General features: G+C 34.8%; 2 long non-coding RNA genes across 19 annotated transcripts; both read left to right on the forward strand.

Annotated features, from left to right (window-relative positions):
- Positions 1-201: 201 nt before the first annotated feature.
- On the forward strand, positions 202-2863 carry LOC116105770. The gene is made up of 5 exons (XR_004124154.1): positions 202-630; positions 1022-1075; positions 2298-2348; positions 2613-2717; positions 2822-2863. It is a non-coding gene; the product is annotated as an uncharacterized LOC116105770 (long non-coding RNA).
- LOC116105769 lies at positions 2852-14619 on the forward strand. Of its 18 annotated transcripts, none has more exons than XR_004124142.1 (16): positions 2852-2883; positions 2950-3078; positions 3307-3372; positions 3482-3975; positions 4075-5766; positions 5878-5988; positions 7861-7959; positions 8459-8538; positions 8968-9053; positions 9217-9265; positions 9675-9812; positions 10454-10568; positions 10977-11170; positions 12254-12409; positions 13126-13255; positions 14419-14619. It is a non-coding gene; the product is annotated as an uncharacterized LOC116105769 (long non-coding RNA). The 18 variants fall into 18 exon arrangements; XR_004124146.1 differs by lacking the exon at positions 10454-10568 and having other exon boundaries at positions 4075-5632; positions 5709-5766; XR_004124150.1 differs by lacking the exon at positions 10454-10568 and having other exon boundaries at positions 4075-5232; positions 5450-5766.
- The last annotated feature ends 11801 nt before the right edge of the window (positions 14620-26420 follow it).

Consider the following 26420-nt stretch of genomic DNA (forward strand, 5'->3'; position numbering starts at 1 on the left):
GAGTTCCGGGGAGTTAAATTTCCTCGTAAGAACATCCCCTCTTATCATGCTTTCAAAACAATTTTTCCAGCCCAATTCCATGCAATGTAATTCTTATTTTGAGGCGACCAATCAAAACCTTATCACATTTTCAAAAAAACTTTCACCTTCTTATTCTTTTTCTAGGTATAAATTCCCCACAACGTGAATAATTCAACAAAATTTCGAAGTTTACCCCTCTCTACTCTAATGGCTACATTTCTTTCTCCTCTCCTCTTCTTGTCTCTAAAGCCTTTAATCTCAGCAATCTTGCCCAAATTAACAAACCCTACTCTCTCTTCTCTCTTCTCTCTCTGGAGTTTACTGATCGGAATCAACCACTTCATGCAGCCAAGAAACACAATCTTGAGAGAGACCCACTCAAGTGAGTCGCCGTCTCCAAACCCTAATTCAAAATTAAAGTCATTGAAGAAGCAAAAAGACAAACCCTAATTCAAAATTAAAGTCATTGAAGAAGCAAAAAGACAAACTCACTTCTTCCATCTTCTTTGGCATCTTCCAAGATTAAGAGTCCCCTTCCCCCATGCTTGCCCAATCGCAAGCTCGCCACTCATACACTTACCGAGAACGTAATGGTTGTCGGGTGTTCAAGTAATTGTTTCCATCTTCTTCTTTTCAGTGGTTATTTGATATTATCTTTTTTGTATTTTAACAGAATTTGGGGAAGAAGTGACTCAAGCTTGAGAAAATGTAAATTTTAAAGCTTTTGTTTTTTTACTGAGTGGAAAAGCGAGAAATTGTTGAGTTTCTTTCTTTTGTTCTGTATTAGAAGAGAGAGAGAAATGTTGTTGTTCTTTTCTTCAGGTTTTGTGACTGGACAGTATCCATTTTGCTCTTGTGAAATTTAATGTTGCATGTCCTAATATATCCACATATTATTGCAGATTTACAATGAACAAATCATTTTGTGATTAGACAGTATCCCTTTTGCTCTTGTGAAATTTAATGTTGCATGTCCTAATATATCCACATATTATTGCAGATTTACAATGAACAAATCACATATTTGTTGGATCCAAGCCAAAGAAATCTTCAGGTAACAGAAGCACTCACATCTAGTAAAAGACCTACATAAATTCAGTTTTCCTTAACCCTGTTTTGGTTGTCCTTCCAGATAAGAGAAGATGTCAAATCTGGTGTTTATGTTGAAAATTTATTAAGCGTTTGAACATAAAAGAAGGACGTGTTATTGGCGAATACAGTACCATGGTTTAGGAAATAGAAAGTTCAAGATATGGCAGTAACAAAAACAAGTTTCTTTTTGGATGATAAAGACGGAAGTAAATATAAGAATACGTATCAAATATACAAATTGGTTATTCTTATACATAGGAAATCATTCATGTTCTTCTAGGAGTTTGAATCTTCTCCTTGTATCCTAGTTCCCAAATGACTCAAAAGGAGACAAAGAACTGACCAGACAAAAGAGTTAAGGTGACTTGAGAGTTTTTTATTTTTCTTTAGTTTATATATAATAGAGAAGGATTTATATGGAAGTCTGAGCTTTTCCGAATAATCAATAAATAAATTGCAATAAAGATTGACAAAGCATTAAATGTTTTACTAAAATTGTTTTTTACCACAAGTATGTTAGTTTTACTTCTTTAAGGGGGATACATAATAGTGAAGGATTTATGTGGAAGTCTCAGCCTTTTCAAATAATTAATAAATAAATTGTAATAAAGATTGACAAAGCATTAAATGTTTTACTGAAATTATTTTTTCACCAGAAGTATGCCGGTTTTACTTCTTTAAGGGGATTCAAATTCATGTATATTTGCTTACTAGACTGAAGCATTTTAAAGATTATTGCTGATGGTGTAAGACTTTACCTTAAGTTCTCACCTTAGATCTGGAAGTTTATCTAATTGATGAGGTTCATGTAGAGAATTGTCATCCATGAAATTCATTTTGTTTTGTTTTTATCTACTGCTTCTGGATCATAGTTAGTAGTTATTTTGGGAAAGATAAATTGGATTGTTCACTTGTAAAATTCCTGTCTCCCCTCAATATCTGATTTTAATGATAATAATGTTTCTATTTTTTCAGTTTTTTCCTATTGCTATTTCTCATATTTTACCTATCCAGCTCTTTTCTTTTTTCTTTTTCGTGTTAAAAAGCTATTTTTTTTTTAATTCATTGTCATGACAATTCAGTTGACCATGCAAAATTATTTTGATCGTAGACATTATCAATATGCAAATGTTTTTAGATATTAATAATTATTATGTCTCATATATTATCTTGTTGATGTGCAGTGTGATGAAGTGTCTAAGACGAGGAAGACCACCACACCGATTGAGCTCCAGGTTTAACTTGTTAATGTTATTTTATTTTCTGAATCTCTTCCCCAATACTTCAAGTGATTGGTACACATGCACCAAATTACTTGGGATTTTTTAAAGCAAATTTTACAAGTCATGGAAGGAATTACAGAAGTCATAGAGATTGGAATGCAGCTTTGTCTCTATTTATGTTATTAATAGAATTCTTTTTATGGTTCTTAAAATAAAAAAACAAAAAAGGAATTTCGTCTTTGCAAGTTAATGGTGTTGACTTAGCTGAAATTGCAGGTGGGGAGGTTGCAACAATGAACATGCATTCATGCAATGGTCCTGAGTTTGTTTTACAACTTAACTCTTCCCTTAAACTTGGTTGTTCTAAAACCAAAAGTCCTGGTAGCAATTGCTGTTCTTTTGTCATGATTTTCAATGGCATATCAATTGTCAACAAAATGCAATCTTTGGTAGATTTTAATATCTTAAGAATTGGTATTTGTCAGGTTCATGGACATCTCAAGAAGCAAATGCACGCTTAAAATGTGCTTATTTTCCAGTTACGGAGGTATGTGCCATACATAGCACAACTTATTTCTGTGTGCTAGATAAATTTTGAAATTGTGTAATACAGGAGGGAGAGAGCATTGAAATGATTATAGAGAAGTTAAATTCTAAAGGATGCGGAGTTCCTGAAAACTATGAAACTTTTAGTCGTGTTGCTATCCGTCGTCTTGGTCGTCTTCTTCCAGATGCTCACTGGGTAAGTTCTAAATCCTATGAATTCAAAAGAAGTTGATTGAGCTAAGTAGTGAAAATACAATTGTTTTAATCACATAATGACTCACCTCAAATTCTACCCTATGTGGACATACATCCACCATGTGGTCAATGTTTATGTATCATCTGCCACTTAATATAAATTCCCAAGGAAATTTTTCAAGTTTCTGATTTACGCCAGGCATGGCTTTCTTTTATGAAATTGAGGCAGAAAAAGGGAGATAAGGCTCACCTACTGAAGAGATGTTGCTCAAGAGCAAAATGCTTCATTGGTAGGGTAAGTGAATATTTTTTAAGTCACTACTGTCCATGTACTTTCACTCATTGGGATGTGATTTGTTTTCCTCTCATATAAGACATGTTTTACAAAATCTGTTTGGTTGTAGATACTGATGCTGGTTTTAATCCGACACCTTCTAAGGTAAGGAATGTGGTGAAATTTCCATGTGTTTGTAACATCTCATGCTGCAACCTGTCTTTTCTACTGTTTTGTTTGATTGTGAGTTGCTAAGGCCTCATTACCAAAGTTATTTTATATATTGGGGCAGATTAGCGTATCTTTAAAAGCTAATGTATAATTTTCTTTCTAAATATTAATTTGGAAAAAAACATTTCTTAGTACTAATTGTTTCTACTCTCGGCATATGCCTACAATGTTCAATTCTCTCTCACCAAAACTTTCAAAGATGGTTACAGACATTGCAACTAAACTAAAATAATTCTAAATTCAGTTTGTGGATGCGGTGAAGTAATTGTCTAGTCTTTTTGTATTGATTTTTTTGTCAAATGACGAGGATTTAACAGATTGATTTAGCACACCATAATTTGTTTACCATAGCTTTGAAGAATTTTGTTGTTATTACTTGTAAGGAAGACAAAGGTAATTCTTATTTGCAAATTGTAAATATGTGGCTAGTTTTAATAAGTTTATTTGAATTGTTACACTATCTTCCCAATGGTGTAATTTCCAAATTTGCAGATATCAATGTTGAAATTTATAGAGCTGGAAAACTATTAACTCATTTGCAACTGGAAAAGGAATATCAAGACTGGCTTCTGCAGATGCATGATCATTATGATGAAGAATATAACTTTGGAGTAGATCAACCAATTTTTATCATTAGCCCCAAAAACAAAAAGTCATTGGGCATTTCATCTGATGGTAGGCTTTGATTGATAAGGAATTTATCTTACATAACATTGTTTTCCATTTTGCATAGTTTGCTTTTCATGTACTTTGTTCAATTCCTTGGGTCTCTTTTTTATTCTTTTGTTGCCGATTTGTTTGTTTACTTCTTGTTTCTATCTGATGAGATATCAAATATATATTATTCAACTATAGTTGCAAGGGTGCACTGAGTACTAAAGAGGAAGGGTTTAACATGGAAAAGAGGTCAAAGAGTTAAGGTTTTCAAGGGAGCATGTGCTGGAGTTCATAACAACAATATCTATGCAACAATAGAATATTTTTTAATTGAAGGTCTTCAAGGGGATGCTGCTCATAGGCAATGGTTTTAAGACTCTTAAGACTTATAGCACATGACTATTAGTTTGCTTTTTATCATCTCGTAATAGAACAAACATATTATTGACATGTTTACATAATTTAATCTTCTTGCAAATTAGATAAATTTCACCCTCCCTTTTCTGATAGGTGATGCTCGAATAATATGCAGGTATGCTATCTTGTGCATTTGGGGCTCTAAAAGTTCTATTTTTAGTGTATAAATATAATCCTTGTACTTTTTGTTTCACAAACATGTGATGTCTAATATCTTTTATGGTTTGAAAGGCCAATAGGTCTCTTGGATAAAGAAGGATGTGTCCTCGTGGAGAACAATGGGACTGTCAGCTTGGTTATTTTTTGCTCCTTATCATCACTTATTGACATAATTGATTCTGGAAAGGTTTTCTGTTTAATTTCAATCTTCTTTATTACTGCATACATTTCTATTTCCTTGATACTTGCAAATTTTACTTGAGAGTAAGTATTTATTTATTTTTTTGTCATTGGCATTAGTGTGCATGTACTGACAATATTGATTGGAAACTACAACTAGAGAAGCAACGTCAGAAAACTCTTGCTTTGATTGACTTGTTGAACGCAACACAATGTTAAAACTTAGATGTTGATGGGGTTTGTATTCAGCAAACTTCTCTTCTTTTGGTTTATCAAGGATGAGAACAATGATTAAGTTATCTGGAAATTCATAAATATAGAATGTCACATCTTGTATATATGTAAAAATATTCTCCATTTCTTTTGGCACTTAGCTTGAGGAACAAAAATGCAATCCCTTTCTTTTCTCTTCCATCAAGATATTTAATCACAACTAATTAGTTTCTGTTTCAAGCGTTACCTTTCAGTGCTAAAGACGGAGAAGTACCTCCTAGAGAAATTGTGGGTGTTGTTTGGCATGCCAATGCTGTTTCTTCTAGTGCTTCAAAGAAGTTGGACTAGAAGTACATTGTTAAGAATAATTTAGAAATGATCATGGAAGTCAGATTCATAGGTGAAAAGAAGAATCTTCAAAAGGGTATTGACATCTACATAGCTCGTGTCCTACCTACTTCTACGAAAGGGTATCAAGGTTTATATATATTTGAATTCAGGTGCAAGTTACCAATCGTCTTTCAAAATGCTGGGATGTATAGGTTTTCATTTCACCTTGTAAGTGATACAAAAGATTCTTATCTCTTTTTGTTTGTTGCAGTATAATATGATATCGTTTCTTGTGTTTTATGATTATATAACCTCATATGATGGAATTTTGTGCTTTAGCCTCACTCAAGCTGTAAGAGTTGTGAGAGATGGGTGGCAGTTAAGGGATCTTCTAAGGTTGGAAATTTGAGATTGTTGAGTTGTAAACAGAGCCCCAAAGTTCTATGTTAGGTAAGAAAACTTTTAACAAATTAGCTTATCAATTTTTCTGTTCATGAAACTCACGGTGAAATCATTTCCATCTTTTGGCTGAGATAACTCATTCATTCAAAATTTTGAAGAAACTTTGGATAACATTATTCTTCGCTAGTCTTAAGCCTAGAGTACAAAATAAGGGATGATAAGTAGCCCAAATAAGTTATCACAAGATGCTTCCTGTATTGCATAAGAATGAATTGCACAATCTCCCATCCTAGGTGTATTGTAGACAGACAAAAAAGCAATTTTATTGGTTCATTTCTAGAATTAAGTATGATACTCTTTATCACCCACTCAATGCCAATACACTCTCTAAATAGGATTAATGACTAGTAAAGCATCATCTTTGCATCTTTTAACTTGCATTACGCATGGCGAGACTTTGCAGCTTAAATATTATCGTTGGGCCTAAACCTATAAGCTTAAACTTTTGGTTTAAGTAGTTACTTAATAAGTCTATTTACCTTTCACACCAATTATCATGCATATATTTTAATGCTTCTTAGGGAGTTTCTTCGTCCTGTTATTTTTCCTTTAACTAGCATTTCTAATTAGACTTAATAACCTTTTATATTCCCTTTTTTCTCATAAAATGACCACTTTCCACATAGTTGGTTCGTGCTTTCCACCTTTATCCATTGCGTGCTATGACATTTATGATAATTGGATTCCATTTGCATTTGTTACGGGTATGATAGTCAAACTTAATACAGACACGAGTGTTAATATACATATAGACAAGTTCAAGATAGACCTTTCAGCTAATAAATTGACTCTTAATATTGAGGTATGAGTTCACACATGAATATCTTTTATGTGCCCTTTTAAAGAACTGCCTCTTATTTAAATGTTGTTAATATGTTTTTGGTGTGCATTAGCTCCTTGTTTAAGTTATCCTAATTCTACAAGATATTCTGATTGAAAGCTATGAGTTGGACAAGATCCAGCCACATTATGAGGATACCTTGGTGATATCTCCACAAGATGAATTGGTGTCAATTTCAATTCCATGTCAAGTTATTCTAGTGATCTTAATAGATTTGCATCTAGAACCTGCTTCAATCTTTTTTCTAACATCATCTTGCCATTGTACTCATATGTTTATATATGATTTATATATATGTATCAGTTATTCTTGGATCTTAAAAGCATGTCACTATCCAATCGCCAAACTTTGGGAACAATTTGCTTCCAGTCTCTATGGTTAAGCAGCTTAAATTTGAAGTATTTTGGGGATGTTATAATTTTCATGACTAGACTTATTTTGGAAAATTTGTAATGTCTTATGATTGTAATTAAGTACATTGTAGATTAATGAAGCAAACTGGAGTGGTTGATAAATCATTAGTCTCAAAGATTAATCTTATAAAGAAGGGACTTAGGTGAACTTAGTTTAAAATTAATTCTTATATATTGACATCGTTTATATTGTACTGGGAACACAATTGATTATACAAATAATTATATGTTGTTTGACAACGTAAGCATATCAACTGCATCAATGGGCTAGATTCCTTAATACTGCATATGGTATTTCACAATGTATTTTCAGTGCAGAAACATGATATTATTAATTTCCTTTTAGCATAATACATTTGTTAATCTTTGATTTTAGTGCTGAAACATGATATTATTAATTTCCTTTTAGCATAATTAGAGATTTAGAACACTTTATGGAATATTGAGGAACTTCATCATAACATTTAAATAAATAGTTTTTTGGCTCAACTTGCAACAATCAAACAAATGTATTATCTTTTAAGTTAGATAATTGGAAACTTGTATAGCTTTTGAGAGTGGTTTAAGGCATACTTGCTAACCTATTTAACCATTCATTTATTCCAGATGTTTGATGCACATAGTAATCACGTCAACAAAGGTTTGGAAGTTGAATTGAACTTGGATGGATTTCGATTTGATGACCAATTGGGCATAAAGTGTAAGGTCAGAATATTTCCTATATTAGGATTGTATTTTTGATAGATAATTGATTCATCTCCTACACATCGGTTCTTTAATGATTGCTAATACAGTTGGGAGTTATAATTTTTCTAATACAGTATGTCCCAACTCCCACTTCCCATTCACATTAGTGCATTTGGGATTGTATTGTGGGCTAATTAAGTTCGCAATGAGCCTATAACTTGGCCAAGCACTGGGCCATGTAATATTAAAGTTTTAATCCTGTGCAATATAATGTAACAAAGACACCCTAAAGGCCCATCTAAAAGTATGTATGTCTAAATTAGTAATGTTCAAAAGTTCAAAGAGTTAATCAAATTCTTTTTCCCTTATACAACAATATGATGTGCATCAGCCTGTTCTTATTGTTTATCTGACATCTTATGCATGATAAGCTAATACTATAATTGTGCTTTGAGGTTCTATTGCATTTGGAGTTTACCATTTTTGTCTGCTAATTGATCTGAATGTCCTGAAAAAGTTTGTAAACATAGGTGGACGATTATGGATGTTTTGACCTTAGTGGCCTCTTGAAAGTAATGGGTGGTTATGGAAAAAGTGGTATGTGTCTTTATCTGACTGTATTTTTTTGTTTTGGATATTTACTTGCAAGGACAAAAGAGAAAATGATATTCTTTTATTACTAAAGCCTAATATTAGTCCAGTGAAACAGTAACATATTAAAAGCTTAGTGCTATCTAGTATTGGTTATCTCATATTTTAGTTGTGTACTGTAATTTCAAGGATGTAGACATTGGTTGATGGAAAATTCTTAGTCACTCATTACTTTGTAGCTTTTGGTTTTATTTGTCTAGCTAAAAAGGAAAAACATCTGACTTTTTAATTTAACCATCTCTAGGAACAATCTTTAGATTTTGCTTCTTGTGGATAATTTGTCTGATCATGAAAAGTTAAATGTTACAATCGTTAATTGTATCAATGGATTTAGGTTTGTCCGGTGATTGCATTCTAACATTTCTTGCCTTGCAGTATCAATTTCTATTTTATCTGATAATGAAGTCATTTTCAATCAAGAGTTTTGAACTCAGAAAATGGAACTGAGAATTGTATCTGAGGTTAGTGTGCTTTACATTTGCCATCCCTTTGCATAATTATTGGAAGTAAATGTCATTTTTACTAATTGTGTATAGAATTAGGTGCTTGAATGTTGTCCTATTGGTTCTCAACTTGAAAATATAGTTTTTGAGGTTGTTGATTGCAATGGTGATGCTGATGCAGGTATCCATGATAATGAGGAAGGTGACGAATCCCATACACTCACGATAAGGTAAAAATCTATTGGCACAGAAGATTCAGTTTGGTATGCTTTCAGGCATGGGCACTGCACTATTCCTGCTATTTCCCTTCCTCAGTGTGAGGGATGCTTTTGCTTTGTAACTGTGCATTCTCGTTACACAGAGCTACATCTAAGCATCAAGGTTGCAACAAATTTTATATTAGTGATTAAATACTTATCTATTTATGAATGGGTTAGAAAATAAAAACTAAAGTAATCGGGACATTGTAAGAGTCCTCAAATCCACCAAAAACACTTAGCAAACTTCTTTAATTGAATGATTGTTGTGTCCACTATTGGGTGTCTATATCTTAAGAGCTTAGCTTTAGTATTAACACTTTATGATGATCATTTTTCAGTCATGAATACTACATTTTTAACTATTGGTTTGCATGTGTAGGTTCCTCTTTTGCAAAGTCCAAAAACGGAGTCCAGTGAGATACCCTCATATTCTGATGGAAAGTTATAACTTCTTGAGGGCTCAACTCCCCTCAAACTTGTAGGAAACCTTGTGGTATCCATCATAAAGACTGAGAAGGTATTGTGTCAAATTCCATCTCTACATTATTTCTAAGATGTAAATGCATTTTTTATGCTAGAATAAATGCTTCATCGTCTTTGATTTATATGTTCCAGGTAGAGATTCTTTTTACTTGTTCTCAATGCCTCGGTCAAAGAAGACTTGAATTTTCCAAATTTCAGAAAGAACTTTTCCTACTGTTTTGAGTTTTAGTGTCCCCAGCTGAGTTGTTGTCATGTGCCTAATCTGGTGATGCTGCCTACTAATTGATAGTTGGTTTTAGTCCGAGCTTTGTTGTTTGGACTGCTTTTGTTGGAGGAACTTCAGCATGTAATTAAGAATATGGTTCTAATTTGTAAATGCTTTTTGATGATGAATTTTTTCTAATGTACATGTTTCTATTATGCAAATACATTTTTGATGCTTGAATAGGTGCTTCGTTGCCTTTGATTTAGTTGTTCTGGCTAGAGATTCTTTTCACTTGTTTTTAATGCCTTGGTCAAAGAAGACTTGAATTTTTCCATCTTTCATTCATGTAAAAGAACTTTTCCTACTGTTTTTGTGTTTCATTGTCCCCATTAGTGTTCAAAATTACTACTTCGCTGAGTTGTTGTCATGTGCCAAATGTTGTTTTGTTGTTTGGACTGCTTTTGTTGCAGGAACTTGAGAGTGAAATTTGCAAATATGGTTTGCATATTAGGAATCATGAAATGGCATTGAAAATTGTTAATGATCAAACGGTAGAAGTCGAGCAAGTCTTGTCTCAATTGCAAGGTTTTGACTGACATAATTTTCTTTCTCATTCATTAAAAATAATATGAAAATGAATCCTACTCAGTATGCATGATTGAAGTACAAGATTTGGTGTAGAATGATAAATTTCACAAATTACTTGTTCCTTTTTAAGAAAATTTTATGACCTAAGACCTTTACTGTAACACATACTGGCTATTATTGTGTATCTTTATTAAGTTCAAGATCCAAAATGGTAATTTCTCAATTTGGTGATAAGATTACACAATTTTAGGCAGCAATCATTTAAAGAGGTCACTACTAATTTGGTTTATTTGTCATATAAATCTGTTGGAATCATGTGAACTGTACTGTTTTTAGATTTTCAACATTGTTTGTCTATTCTATTTATTTGTGGCTGTTAAAATATTTGTTTGTCATGATTTATAGGTACATATTTACCTTGTTCACATCTTAACGTGTTCAAGCTGCTTGAGTGTGGGACATTGTGTGTTTTGGGTCTTGTCATAAGAGTTAAACGTTTAGGACATATGTTGACACCCCAATTGAGGATCACAAGTTTCTTTGTTATTTTGAGGACCTGAAGGCACATTTTGTCATTCTCTGCCATGCCACAATAGCAGGTGGTCATTACAACATTGATGAAATAATAATATTTGTTTGAGAAAAGTTAAGTTCTCCAGTAATACTTTTAATAATGGTACCTGTCTATGTCATGACTTATTTGTGATGAGGATGCAAAAACATTCTGATATGAATTCTGTGGCAAATAAACTCTCTACGACTTGCAATTTGCAGAATATTTGTGGTACTGCAAAAAGTTGTTGGCATGATACTAAGCTATTTGGAGTTCTATGTTGAAATTATTTAACTCTGTTCCACTTTCCAATTAGTTGACACCAAACTAAAGATATATATGTATGTTTTCTGTGGATTTCTTAAGTCTTTTGTTAACTTCTAGATACTTAAAAAAGCTTGCTAGTTAGTGATTAGAAGAGAGGTCATTTTTCAGCATCATTGAACAATAGGCGATTTTCATATGGATGATAATCTGGAAGAAGTTTTCCATTCTGGTTGATATTGTGGCATGATTACTTTTCTGTTTCTAGGAGCAAGGATGGACACAATTGCATGATAATTTTTGTTTTTATCATGATATCCATATGTAATGCAGGGTTTTATCTTTTCAATTTCTTTGTCACTCAACATTAAACTTTGGTCTTTTTCCTTATAGGTAGCTGCCTGTAAAGATGATGATGGGGACTGGTATGAGACAGGCCTGCATATATTTTCTTTTATATTACTTTTAATTATTATTTTTTTGTATTATCATTTTAGTTCGTGATGCTACAACATTATTTTCTATTAACCATCATTCCTAAGTTCTACTGCATTTTTTACTCGGATAAATTATGTAAGTTTAGAAACTAATTCTTGTTTGCTAATGTCTTTGATGTTTGACTCAACAACTTCATTATTGTCTTCTATTGATTGTTCTTTTGATGTTATGAATGTCTTAATAAGTTCTGATGCACTTTCACTTCATAGTGATGATCTAGTAGGTATCTTTTACCTTACGCAGTTTTTTCAATGTTGCAATAACAAAATTTGACGAAGTCACCTTTTTGTCTTTTCCTTTGTTAAAGTAGGGCTAATCTTATGCATTTCCTTTTAATTGATAAATATTTTCTTTTCTTGCTGGCAAGTTGGGGCTTACCCAAATATACAGAACCTGTTCGGAGAATTTGGTATTGATGATCGATTGCAGTGGAAGGAGCACTCAATGATATTTGCAATACTAAACAAGCCAGGAGAATTCAACTGATTTGATTTTTCTGAAGTTCTGCCAGCTCCTGTAAATGGTTAGATTCTTGTACCCACCACTAAAGAAAAAAAGGAAACCCGTCGACCATTTTTAATTGAAGTTCTGTTCTGCTTCTTCTTCTTCAAAAAAAAAAAAAAAAAAAAGTATGTGCTTTTTACATAGATCTGGAAATGCATGTTGAAGAACCAAGGTTGGAAACAAAGAGTAAATTGGCTTGTTGGTTTATGTAGTTATTACCTGATAAATATTTGAACACAAGTTCAATTCTTCCTACCATCTCTATGACATAGTGGCCCCGTAATCAATATATGTATTATAAGAAACAAAACATGTTACTAATTCATTAAAATGTTATTAGTAAAGGATAACTAGAAGTTTAACTTATGAACAGAGATTTACAAGTTAAACCTTCTCATTAAACAAGGAAATGAAGAATAATCTGCGCAATAAAGCCTACCAAATCTCATGAATAAGAGAAAGAAGAATGCTGAATTGAAGGGTTCATCACTTATCTTTGTAGTTGTAAAACTTCAATGCTAACTTTTGGTTGTTAATGTCATTTATAATTTTTTTTTTTTTTTATTTAAATTTCTTCAAATTTCCACAATTTTTGTAGTATATTTTTCTAGAGTTTACATATTATCTCTTTGTTTTTTTAGATGAAATTTCTTCACTTATGCTACATATTCAATGCTTATTCATTTTGACTCTACATTTTGAATGTAACTGTAAGGAATATGGGCGATTTTTTAGGAATAATGGAATGTTGACTTGGCCTGAGAAAGTCAAGTTTGCGATTGGACTCCTTCCTGCAATTCTTGGTGGACAAGCTAATGTTGAAGCCCAAGATGGTTTAGCTGTTAAGGAGTGGATGATAAAGCAGGTGCATATGAAGAATTGTAGGCACTCAAAAATATTATCATTCTTTGCTTGTGAAATTGCAAGATAATTAACATTAGTTTGTAGCCATGGTCTTCATACTTCACTTTTTGAGCAGCTGACCAAATACGACATAAATGTGTATGTGTGGACAATGTGTCTGTGACTGTATCTACAAACTTGAGCATTGCTTTGTCTTTGACCAAAGAAGAATATATCTTACCGACAAAGAGATCCTAGGTGTTGTTGGTTGAGGCTTGTGTACTAGTGTTAGTGAAGTCACTCTTAAGTGTTGATGCAAGCCTCAAATTTCAGCTGTCTAAAAGAAGCTGCACAAACTTCCAGAATACTAGAAACTGACAGAAATTGGGAAAACTTTATTCTTGGAAGAGTCAAGTAAAAAAATTGAAGTACCTCCAAAATTTTGTCTTTGTGGGCTGTTGAATTCTCTCTCTTTTTGGTGTTTATATTGTACAGTTTACACAAGATTTTGTGTTATTGTGAAGATCTAACTCTCTTGCAGTGGACATCTAGTCCACCTCTATATCTTTGTTCTATTTTTCAGTATATTGGTGTTTCTATAAAAAAGGAAAAAAAAAAGTACTCCAAAGTATAGTCTAAATTCATGGAATAATTTTCCCATAGAAAGCTTTATTGATTGTGTTTACTTTTGAAAGTTGTTAAAACTTTATTTATATTGTTCGGTGCCCAACCTATTAAATTTAGACTTTTGGGATTTTTTTGAGTCTACAACAGGGTATTAGTATCTATTTGACCTAGATGTTTTACCTCGTACTGTAGATTAAAGCCATGAGGAATGTGTTTTAAGTTTGAACACAAATATTGTTTTTGGGTCACTTCTTTATTTTTTCTTAATGTTTGGGAATTAATTCACTAGTACTTTTATAACCAGTCCAACCCAGGTTTATATATAAATCAGCTTCTGAGTTGAGTTGGTTATTATCTATCGTTCATGTTAAATTTATTGAATGCTAGTACAAACTGCAAATTTAGCAGGTTAACATGTATATTAGCTCGAGTTGAGTTTTGTATTCCCTATCGTCAAAGTTAATTTTTCAGAATGCTTTGTGCTCATGAATTTTGCATAAACTTTGCAGTTATTTCAAGCTGAATGATTGACTAATTGTTTTGTCTTTTAAACTTCAGGGAGTACTTGAGCATGTGACGACAAAGGTGTTTATTGCCATGTCAAAGGCACTAAATTTTATTAAGCCTGATGAATTGTCAATGCAATATGTATTGATTACTTTAAATCAATTTCTTCAGGTACAGTAATCCTCTTTTTTTTTTTCTTAAATTTTTTTAATCTCTTGATTTTCCACCAGAAACTTTATATTAATATCAATATCAAAGGTTTCGTTTGGTTCACTTTTAGGAATACTATTATTAGTATTCTTAAAAAAGTTAAACAGTAAAATGTCATTATTCCCAAAATATTATATTATATTATATTTTTTAATTTCTTTTAAACATTTTAAATTTGTTAATTTAACTAAACACCCCTAAATATTTTTTTTAGAAATTGTAAAAACACTCCGGCCACCCTCCGGCGGTGGTGGCCAGCTGTCCGTATTTAATGGGTGGGTTGAGGGTGTTTTTGTTAATTTCTAATATTTTATTATAGGGGTGTTTAGTAAATAAACAAACATAAGGGATATTTTTGTTAATTTCTAAATCCTACATCGTAATACCTGTCCAATTTAACTTTTTTCGAAAGATTATTCTAAAAACTGTCAGAATAATGAACCAAACGGAGCCAAAATAATTTAAATGATCTTTGGTAAAGTCTGGCTGGCGATCTAATGTTGGTTTAGTGTATAGATGTAAAACTGAACATAACAAGTAATATATCACGTCTACTTTGTTTACCATGACCAAATTAACTCTCAAAAACATTTTCTACTGTTCTCTGTGTTTGAAAGGTTTTGGGGTATTTGGTCACCTTTTACGGAAATGATTTCTCATTTTCAAAATCTAGAACATGGAAACAATGTGTTGATTAACAAATTTTAGGAAAATATTTCATAAAACGCAAATCGTTTTCTAACTTTTGTAACGGAAATGACAAAACACTTATCTTGTTTCACCATTTTCATCATTCTTTTGTGAAAAACCATAATGCATTTTCAAGCTTTTGAATTCTTATTAATACGTTTAATTTTTTTTTTTAATAACTATTAGATAATTTAATAAGTTTTTCTAGTAATAATATATCGAAAACATATTTTTTTTTCCTTCCAAAGAACTTTATTGAACACATTTGCACTATTTTCATTTTCATAAGAATAATGTTATGTGCACTAACCAAAAACCATACAACCCAAGTACTAACTGACATGGCATACCTCTTTATTGTCACGCCAGTTCTCCCCAAAAATTAAAAAAAAAATTCAAAAATTCAATTGTTAGTACTTGGATTAGTACAATTTGGTTAGTGTACATAACATTACTCTTCTCATAATATTATCTTTTGAGAATGATACTAAACTGTCTACACATTCTCAAAATTTGAAAATACGACTTTCACCTTCTTGTTTCTATTTTTCAGATTAATTTCATAAAATAACCCAACAACTGCTTAGAATCACATGTTTTGATTACTTTTATTGAACTGTAAGTTTATGGCAATCCGCTATGTGTGATATGTAAACTGCTACTTGGTCTCTCTGTACATTTTTATTTTTTCTTAATAATATTTTAAGCTATAGAAAATAAACACATACACCATTGTTTTAAAACCCGGCCCGGTCGGTTGAACCGGTTTAACGGGACCTGGAAGCTTCAATAGGTCGGGTTTAACTTTTTTGATTCACCCCAAAATCCTAAGATTTAGGAGGATGATCGGCGACCAATCGACGGCCAGAAGGTTAGGGCTTTTGAAGACTAAGTTTCGGGGAATGCAATGGTAGTGACAACGTTGATTTCCGGTGAGTAAATCGATCGGAAATCGAACAAACCTGGCAGCGGCAACAATGTGATTTTTCTGGCGATTGGCGAGGCTAACGGGGGTGGGGTAAGGTGGGTTTTGGTCGGGAGGAACAGGGGATAGTAATTCCTGGGTGATGGGGAGGTTTGTCGGCGCCGGCATGGATGAGATCTGGCCTAGAATACCCACGCCGGCGTCGGTGAGATCTGGCTGAAATCGAACCTATTTCGTCTAAATCTTGGGTAGATTTTAATGGAAATGGGCTCAGGGGACGATTGGGGTTGCATCTGGGGTGTCACCGTTGTCAATCAGTCGCTGGTCGATTTTCATTTGGGGTGTGTTTGATAAAGTTCAAACATGTAAAGACTTGTAGGTAATTTTTAGGGGTGTATTTGTTGAGTTTTAAAAATTTTTGTCAACCCGGGACCCGAAAACTTTGCCGGGTTTCATCCTAGGTTGGGTTTTAAAACATTGACATACACAACAATGTGCCTCATTTTCTGCCTTCAACTTCTTCATAGATCCATCTACATAATAATTACTTTCCATTTTACAAGACTGAAGTCAATTAGAATATAAATCAATATTTCCCTTTTTATTTAAAGAATGCTTTCATTCTCCTTTTAATTCTATTTTAGATTGCCATAGGTAAGAATGATCTCTGGGTCTTTTATCAAATTAAGTGAATTTCTTTTCTTTACTTTGTTTTGCAAGTAAATCGATGGGGTAAACGCAGCGGAAAACAAAAATTTTCCCATCGATTACTCTGATAGACCCATGATCAAGGTTTGATATGTATATATTTTACACGCTTAAATTGAAATAACGCAAAACCAAACAAGGATCAGATCATACCAGTGTTTGGAGGCTTCGTCAATATCTCTGGACATGATCTCGCTACCGATCCAAGTGTAGGATCGAACTCACGTTGTCTACATAAAGATAGTACAATAGAGACCAGAGATTGGCTTTACTAGAACCAATCCTTGGCATTAAGGATCCAAAGTTTGGAAGAAAGAGTGAAAAGAGATGGAGAGAGAAAATATTTCTCTCGAAACTCTTAACTCTCACAGTTGAAACAAAAATGAATTAAAACCTATTCAACCTTTTCTTTATATAGAAAAGGTAAATATCAATTCCACCCCTAAAGTTTAGCAACAACCAACTAGGTAGAATCGCACATAGGTCCCTATTTAATTATTTAGTTAAATATTAATATTAACTTCAATAATTAAATCCATAATTTTGCTAGATTATTCTAATAAAATTGGACACAGATTACAACCTCAGTAAATTAAATTATACACAAAATTACCAATTTGCCCTTTCACCAAAAGGATGAAAATACCCTTTTATAGTTAACCATCCTTTAACTGTTTCCTTAGTGCATGACCAATAGGCTTCTTATCATATCAGCAGTGAGTAATACCGCAATTGACTCTAATAAATTGTCTCACTACACATAGACCAAGATTGAACCTTAGCAAGACATCATGGCTACCATCGGATTTAGCAAAATAGCTACCTGTCAACGATATGGTTGTAAGTGATCAGGTTCACGCAGTGGAACAACGTAATATTAAAAACGAAAAGATCACTTACTCGAACCAAGATCTGAGTATAAATTATAACGTTTTTCATGTATAAACTAAAACGTAAAATAAAATCTGTTTAAAGCAAATCCATACAAGGATTTAGTTCATACCGACGTTTGGAGGCTCCTCCGAATATCTCTGACATCGCTTACGAACATTGTTCACTGGCTACTATTCACCAAAACTGTTCACCAGATACTGTTCACCGACATTGTTCACTAATCGATCCAATGTAGGATCGCACTCACGGAAATCCACACGAAGATAATCTGAAGAACCGATAATTGTTTTGTTAGAACAATTGCCAACTTCAAGAATCAAGAACAATCAAAGGGAAAATAATTTTTTTTCTTTTCACTCAAAGGTGAAAACGTGAGAGAGAGGGAGAGATAAGGTGGCTAGGGTTTTGTTTTATAAAAGTATATTATTTGTGTTTTAATTAAGTTGCACTTATATGATGCAACTAATTAAAACCCTATTCCAATAAGGAATACCCATGAGCACCAACCCAAGCTTACCCTTGCAACCAAACACCATGTAATTGGTATTTTAAATTAATTAATTATTATTATAATTAAAATCAATTAATATATATATAATAATAATAATAATAATAATAACAATAATAATAGTTAATTAATAATAACAATTCATTTAAATATATGCATACATATATTTAAATATAATCTCATGTATTTAATTTTAATATCAAATTAAATACTGGTAACAACCTCAACAAATTTAATTGCACTACGAGATTACCAAAATACCCTTTCGTCCTGAAAGATGAAAATACCTTTCTCACAAAATGATTCTTAAATTATCTTCTAAGTGTGTGACTCATAGGCTCTTCATCATATCGGCATTGTGTAGTATTGCGATTAACACTAATTAATCGTTTCACTACACACAGACCAAGATTGACCCTTAGTAAAACATCATGACCACCCGATAGATTTGGATTCAGCGAAACCGCAGCCTGTCAACGGTATGGTTATCGTGCAATCAAATCCTTTCATCAACTGTTATCTCATCGAGACTAAGGTACAAAAATAGTGTCAACCTCAGATATCCTTGACATGTTTGTATTCAATTATTGGACCAATGAAAAGAATATCAAATTGGATTGAGTTGTTTGTGGCCACAGATTTAGTGTCATTGCCATTTATTGAATTACCTAGTAAGATAACTTCTCCCGTACCCAGGAGTGATGAATCCTTTGTTGATTCATCATAGTCTCGATACACTTCTCAATGTAGCTAATCACTACCGTATTGATAGCTCTAAATAGAACTAAGTTGGGCTAGTGTCAAATTACACTAATTGGTGCACAAGGTGCTTCGGTGATCAAAAGTTTAAGGATTACATGCACCACCATCTGTTAGAGGATTTATTCCATAGACACTGGAGTTACCATCCATATGGAATCCTCTGGTGGGTCTGTCTAGTGATGTAACGCCCCACTTGAGGTACATAGTTGTTGTTTCTTCTTTTGCTCTTATTTGAGTTGGTTTCTTGGTACTATTGTTTGATTGAGTGTTGTGTTGAATGCTTGCCCTGAAATTGGTTGAAAATAGAAGAAGTTCAGTGTGCCAATCTTCGCCGGGGCAAAGAGGTGTTGAAACCACGGGGAAACTCTCTGGACAGTTTCGCCGCGGCGACAGAAGCTTCTTCGCCGCGGCGACAGGTCAACCAAAATGTTTGTTAAGTTTTAGATATTTTCTTCCTTAAGGGCAATTTGACCATTCTACCCCTATTTAGCAGGAAAAGTGGGGAGTTAAATGTAAGGATTTTTCATAGAGAATATGTTGATATGGGGGTGTGGTTGTAATGAATCAAAGGATATAGATAGAATTCCCAAAGAAGAGTAAGGGCAAAATGGGAATATTTGTGTATAAAGTTCATTAAAAGGGTTTAAGACTTTGCAAACCCCTCATTCTTCTTCTCCAACGCCACTTTCTTCTCTTGTTTCCTCTCAACTTCTCTTTCTTTTGATCAAGGAGTTTTAAAGGGTTTTTGAAGTGATTTGGGGTAGAAAATCAACCTAAGGCTTCCTAAGGTAAGGATTCCTACTTTGGTTGTGAAACTTTGTGAGTTTTAGTATATATTGAAATTTGAGGGTTTTTGTTCTTTTGGTTAAGAGTAGAGAAAAAGTCAAGCAAACCAAGTGAAAGGAAGAGTTAGTGAAGTCTCTCCATAACAAGGTAAGTAAATCCCAACCCAAGTTGAGATTTGAGAATTTTCTTGATTAGGGTTTTGATAGCAATGATGTATGTATGTGATATGCCATGTTATTGAGGTTTAAATAGAGATTTCTAGTGCTTTGTGATTGTTTATGCCTTTCAATTATAAGAAATGAGTTGTGGGTTGGAAAGGTAGTTTGAGATGGAATTGAAGGAGTATTGTGGAACCCTTTTTGGAAGTGTTTTTATTTGGCAGGTTTTGTGGTTATGTGAAGGGGTTTCTCCCCATTTTGGATGGTTAGAAAAAGATTTAGAATCATTACTATAATAGAGTTTTATAATGCACTTGAGTTGTTTGATGAAATGCCTAATAGAGGTTTTAGTATGAGTAGTGAACCTTAATTCTTGCAACATTGCATGTTGGCATTTCATAAGTGCATTATTGGAGATGAACCATCCATAGGCACTAATTGTGCATTGAAAAGTGACCTAAGAAAGAGTAGGGAACTTGTGTGTGCAATTACTCTATGAGTAGAGAACTTGGTGGATGCAACCACTCTAAGGGTAGAGTGAATGAAAAATGCTAGAATAGAGTGAATTAGAAGAGTAGTAGAGATGGGTTGATGCTTTGTGATCATCACCCGACGGTTATGGGAACCGGGGTGATGCTTTGTGATCACCACCCAGATAGCCCTTAGAAATGGGTCGATGCTTTGTGATCGTCGCCCGATAAGTAGTAGAAACGGGTGGATGCTTTGTGATCCCCTCCCGGTTAGTCATTAGAGAAAGGGTTGATGTTTTGTGATCATCATTCGACATTTATTAGAAATGGGTTGATGCTTTGTGATCATCACCCGATAGTGATTAGAGACGGGTTAATGCTTGGTGATCGTTACCCAAAAGTCATGAGAAACGGGTAGGTGCTAGGTGGTCTCCACCCGATAGTTAGGAAAACCGAGTAAGTGCTTTGTGATCCCCACTCGGTAGTCACTAAGAACGGGTTGGTACTATGTGAATTCCACCCGATAGTCATGGAGAGTGAGATGGTGCTATGTGAACGCCATCCGGCCGTACCTCCAGTAAGATGAGGCCATGACGTTAGTAGAAACAGAATTAGAAACAGAAATAGTTTGAGGAAAGAATTAAGAGTATTACTTACGGGGACAGACAGATAGAGGGTTTTACTTACTGAGCATTATTTTGTGCTCACCCCGTTATTTTTCCTTTGTGGATGCAGGATCTAGGTGTTGATGCAGTCGGAGGGGCGTCGGCAAGCGAGGAGCGATAGCTACACTGTTTCCCCTGTTTTGTCTTTTAAAAATGAAATTTTTGTAAACAATACTCTTTGTGTATAAAAGACATATGGCATATAATGAAAAGAAAGTTTTTGGGCCCAATTTTCTATTGTTTTTATGCATGCATTGTATTAATTTTCAGTAGTTGTTACAAATTTTGTATCAGAGCAAAGATTTTGGGATTGGACAGTGTACTATTCTCATCGCCACGACATCCTATAACCGACTGTGTGAGTTAATTCTTTCCTTTTAGTAATTGTTTCTTGAGTTCATTAGTGTGATTATTTTGTAGATGAGGCGTAGTTATCGAAATCGTGGTAAGGGTGTGGTGAATGAAGGAGAACCTTCTAACCCACCAGAGTCTACGTCCCCTCCCTTGGATGAAGCTAGAATCTGGAGAATTATACAGCAAGTTATGGCAGAAACACAAGGGAGAGTTGAAACCCCCGCTCAGGTACCGCCCGTTACACATGTCAAAAGAGGACAACCAGTACCTCCCCCAGTACAGAGTAGAGTTGAACCGATTTACGGTCTTTCTCGTCAGCATCAACCCTCAGAGTTTAAGGGTACTACAGATCCAGTAATAGCAAAAGAGTGGTTTGGGTCAGTAGAACGAGCCACGGGTTTATTTCCCATGTCAGACCAGGAGAAGATCCGGTATGCGAGTTTCTTGTTTCGGGGTGATGCCCGAATTTGGTAGGAATTAATGGAAGAAACTCATGACGTGACAGTAATGACTTGGGAAGAGTTCAGGCAAGAGTTTGAGGCCGAGTATAGAACAGAGGACCAAGTTCATGAGAAGGTCCAAGAATTTATCAGTTTACAGCAAGGGACTAGTGCCGCGAAAGAGTAGTCGGTGAAATTCAACTCTCTTGCAAGGTTTGCACCCAGAATAGTTAGTACTCCGGCCTTGAGAAGGGATAAGTTTGTGCACGGATTGAAGCCGGAGATCGCCCGGGATATAATGACAAGTTCCAACCCTCCTCGGAATTATAGTGAGGCTTTGAGGCGGGCAATGAAGACGGAGATTTTTGAGAATAAAATCTTCCCCGTAGGATCCTCGACAGGAGGACCAAAGGAGCTACCCTCCGCTCCCCAGAGAGAGAAATATGAGGGTGTAAAAGGTAAAGACATGAAGAATCAGAAGAAGAAGTTTCAGTATAGACAGAATAGAAAAGAGTGGAAGAATAAGCGACCTCGGACGGAAGGGTTTCCTCCTTGCCCTAAATGTGGGAGGAATCACCCAAGAGAATGTCTGAGGGACCAGAGAGTGTGTTATAGGTGCCGACAGCTAGGGCACATGATGAGAGATTGTAAAGCTCCTCTTCCACCACTTCCACCAACCACTCAANTGTAATGATAAATAATTCTTTTGTGACAAATTAGTTTGTAATTATAGCATGTATTATTAAATATAGTGACTAAAGTTTTTTATGACAAATATGTTTGTCAAGATAAACAATTTGTCTTGGTGCTTAAATTTTGACTCAAACATTTTGTCATTAATATCTTTATTTCAGCATATATTATGACAATTTATTTTTGTAGCAATAAATAAATTCTTTTGTGACAAAATAATTTGTAGTTATAGCATGTATAACTAAATATAGTGGCTAAAATGTTTCATGACTAAATATGTTTGTCACAATAAATAATTTACCTATGTGCCAAAATTTGGCGCCAAAAATTTGTGATGAAATATTATGATAAAATTGTTTTTCTTCAATATATTTCTTATGGATTTCTTTATTGTGACAAAATATTCTGACAATATTTTTTGTAGTCACTGTATATTCCCTTTGTCATACTTAATGTGATGTTTTTTTATTTTGTCATAATACCTATATTACTTGTGACGAAATAGCTTTTGATAAAATTAATTTTGTCACAATATAATATATTTTTTGTAGTGATCCAATTGGCGTATTTTGTTGGCTGGTTGAACTGATCTGTTGCTACAGATCAGTGTACACTTGCCACAGCGATATAACCAATCGCCACAACATGCGTTGTTGGTGTTCGCACTGATTGCAAAAATCAGCTCTTGCTACGGTGATATAACCCATCGTTGCGACGATCATCTTTAGGATGAGCGATGTTCGCAATCAACGCTTGCGGTGGCAATATAATCCATTGTCGCGGCAAGCGCACATTTAGCGTGAGCACGACGTTAATCAGCGAACGCTGCGGCGATCTAACTCATCGCCGCAACAAGCGCACATCCGAGTGCGCAGGGGCCAGATTGTAAAGTTTCAAAACTTTTGGACCAAATGATATCTAAAGATTTTCAGGGGGTAATTAATAATTCACCCACCCAATTCAAAATTTATTATTTTTGAATGAATGTCATGTACTTGTTTGTATATTGCATGGTGCTTGGTACATGAGCCTTAGACCTATGGTGAATGTTTTAAAATTTTTGGGTATGTATGATTGTAATTTATTAAATAGGGCCTGCGTGTCTTGCCTTTCTCCGCTTCTCGATGTACATTCTCTTCTCATCTCATTCCCCTCGAATGTAAATCGAGGTTTCTAAACTTGTTGATGTAAAGTTAGTTTGAGATTAATTTTATTGTAAATTTTGGTTGTGCTCAACACGCATCATTTGCTTGATACTCTCCCAAAATCTGATTGACAACCAATTGGGAGTTGCTATTAATGTTGATCATATCCGACCCATTTCTCTTGCTAGTCGTAGACTAGCAAATAGCGCCTCATATTCAGCCTCATTATTTGTAGCTTTGAACCCAAACCTAAGGACTTCATAATTGCGAGTCCCTTCGGGATTGATGAGTAGAAGGCTAGCTCTGACTCTTTTCTTGTTCGAAGACCCATCAACATAAAGGCTCCAAGTTCACAAGTTCCGAACAGTTTCCTGGACAACTTCATTGGCTAGCTGTTTGGATTCCTAATCTGGCTGATGAGGGAACTCCAAAATAAAATTAGCAATAGCCTGCCCTTTGATTGCTGCTTTTGGTCTATAATGCAGATCAAATTAACTTAGTTCCATAGCCCACTAAGCAGCTTACTTGAAGCCTCTAGCTTCTAAGGAACTTGTCTAAGTGGGTAGCTAGTTAATACATGGATGGTGTGAGCATAGAAATAAGGTCGTAGCTTCCTGGAAGCGATCAGCAAGGCAAAAGATAAATCATTCTATCTCTTTATACCATTTCTCGGTGCTAGTAGTCACTTGCTTGAATAATATTCTGGCCACTAAATTTTTTCTTCTCCCTAGATGACAACTACACTGACTACATACTAAGAGACAGACAGATAAAAAAATAAGATTTCCGTGGGAAGTGGCTTGGATAGGAGGGATGGCTTTCTGAGATGCTCTATTATACTCTGAAAGGCTTGCTCACGTTTTGAAGTCTATTCAAACCTCTTGTTGGCCCTAAGTATATTGAAGAATGGCAAACAACGATCTGTCAGTCTTGATATGAAGCGATTGAGAGCTATTATCCTCCCATTCAAGCTCTAAACTTCTTTTCAGTTGGTGAGACTCTTCATATATAAGAGAGCTTGGATCTTTTTGGGGTTGACTTCAATTAGCCGATGGGTAACCATATACCCTAGGAATTTCCCTAAGGATACTCCAAATGAACACTTAAGAGGACTAAGTTTCATTCTATATCTCCGAAGTATGTCAAACATCTCTGCGAGATTGGCTATGTGATCTGAAGTGACATGCGATTTGACCAGCATGTTATCAACATACACTTCCATTGATTTCCCGATCTGCTCAAAAAACATACAGTTAACAAAACATTGATAGGTTGCCTCAGCGTTTTTCAGACCGAAGGGCATGCCTTTATAACAGTACAACCCCCAATCTATGATGAATGAGGTATGCTCCTTGTTGAGCGCATACATCAAGATCTAATTATACCCTAAGTAGGCATCCATAATGCTTAACAACTTATGCCTTGAAGTGGCATTAACAAGCTGATCAATTCTACGCAAAAGGAAACTATCCTTTGGACAGGCTTTGTTGAGATCAATGAAATCAACGCAAGTTCACCATTTGCCATTGGGTTTCTTCACCAAAACAGGATTGGCAACTCAGCTCGAGTAATGAGCCTCCCGAATGAACCCGATTGAGAGGAGCTTATCCACCTCAACCTTAAGAGCAGCATAACGCTCTAAGTCCATGGTTCTCCTTTTCTAGTGAACTGGCGTGATCTCAATATCAATGTTGAGTGCATGACATATTATATTCAGGCTTGTCCCACTATGTCAGTATGAGTCCATTCAAAAACATCAATATTCTATCTAAGGAAGCTCGTCAGATCTACAACGAGTTGAGGGTTGAGATTACTTCCAATTCTCAAAACATGGGTCGACTCACTCTGGCTGACAGATACCTCAAATAGAGTCTTAATAGGCCCACTGTGGGAATACTCCTCCTGAACTTGAGGATCTATATTTTCTTCCACTGAACCTGGCTATGGTTTGATCTTGCTAATCACCATAGCCTGCTTGGGAATGCCCATTGGCTTCCCTTTCCCTTTGCATGTCATCTGCACTACTCCTACACGGTAGTCGCGAGATTCACTTTGAGACCCCTTAACTTCCCCACACCCTATCGGTATGGGAAATTTCATCTTCAAATAATAGATGGAGGTGACAGCTTTGAAGTTCCAAAGCAAAGGTCATCCTAATATACCATTGAAAGCGGATGGGCAGTCTACTACCAAAAACTATGTCATCTTAGTCCCTTCGTGGGTCTTACACAAAGTGATAGGAAATGTAATTGTTCCCTTGGAAATCAGATGATCTCCTATAAAACCATGGAGGGGGATAGTGGCAAGCTTCATGTAACGCCCCACATGAGGTACGTAGTTATTGTTTCCTCTTTCGCTCTTCTTTGAGTTGGTTTTGGTAATATTGGTTGTTTGAGTGTAGTGTTGAATGCTTGCCCTGAAATTGGTTAAAAATAGAAGAAGTTTAGTGTTTCAGTCTTCGCCGGGGCAAAGGAGAATCTTCGCCGCGGCGAAGAGGTGTTGAAGCCACGGGGAAACTGCTAGACAGTTTCGCCGCGGCGACAGAAGTTTCCTCGCCGCGGCGACAGGCCGATTAAATTGTTTGTTAAGTTTTAGATATTTTCTTCCCTAAGGGCTATTTGACCATTCTACCCCGAATTAGCAGG

The sequence above is a fragment of the Pistacia vera genome, unplaced genomic scaffold (genome assembly GCF_008641045.1).
Source record: "Pistacia vera cultivar Batoury unplaced genomic scaffold, PisVer_v2 Contig503, whole genome shotgun sequence".
NCBI lineage: Eukaryota > Viridiplantae > Streptophyta > Magnoliopsida > Sapindales > Anacardiaceae > Pistacia > Pistacia vera.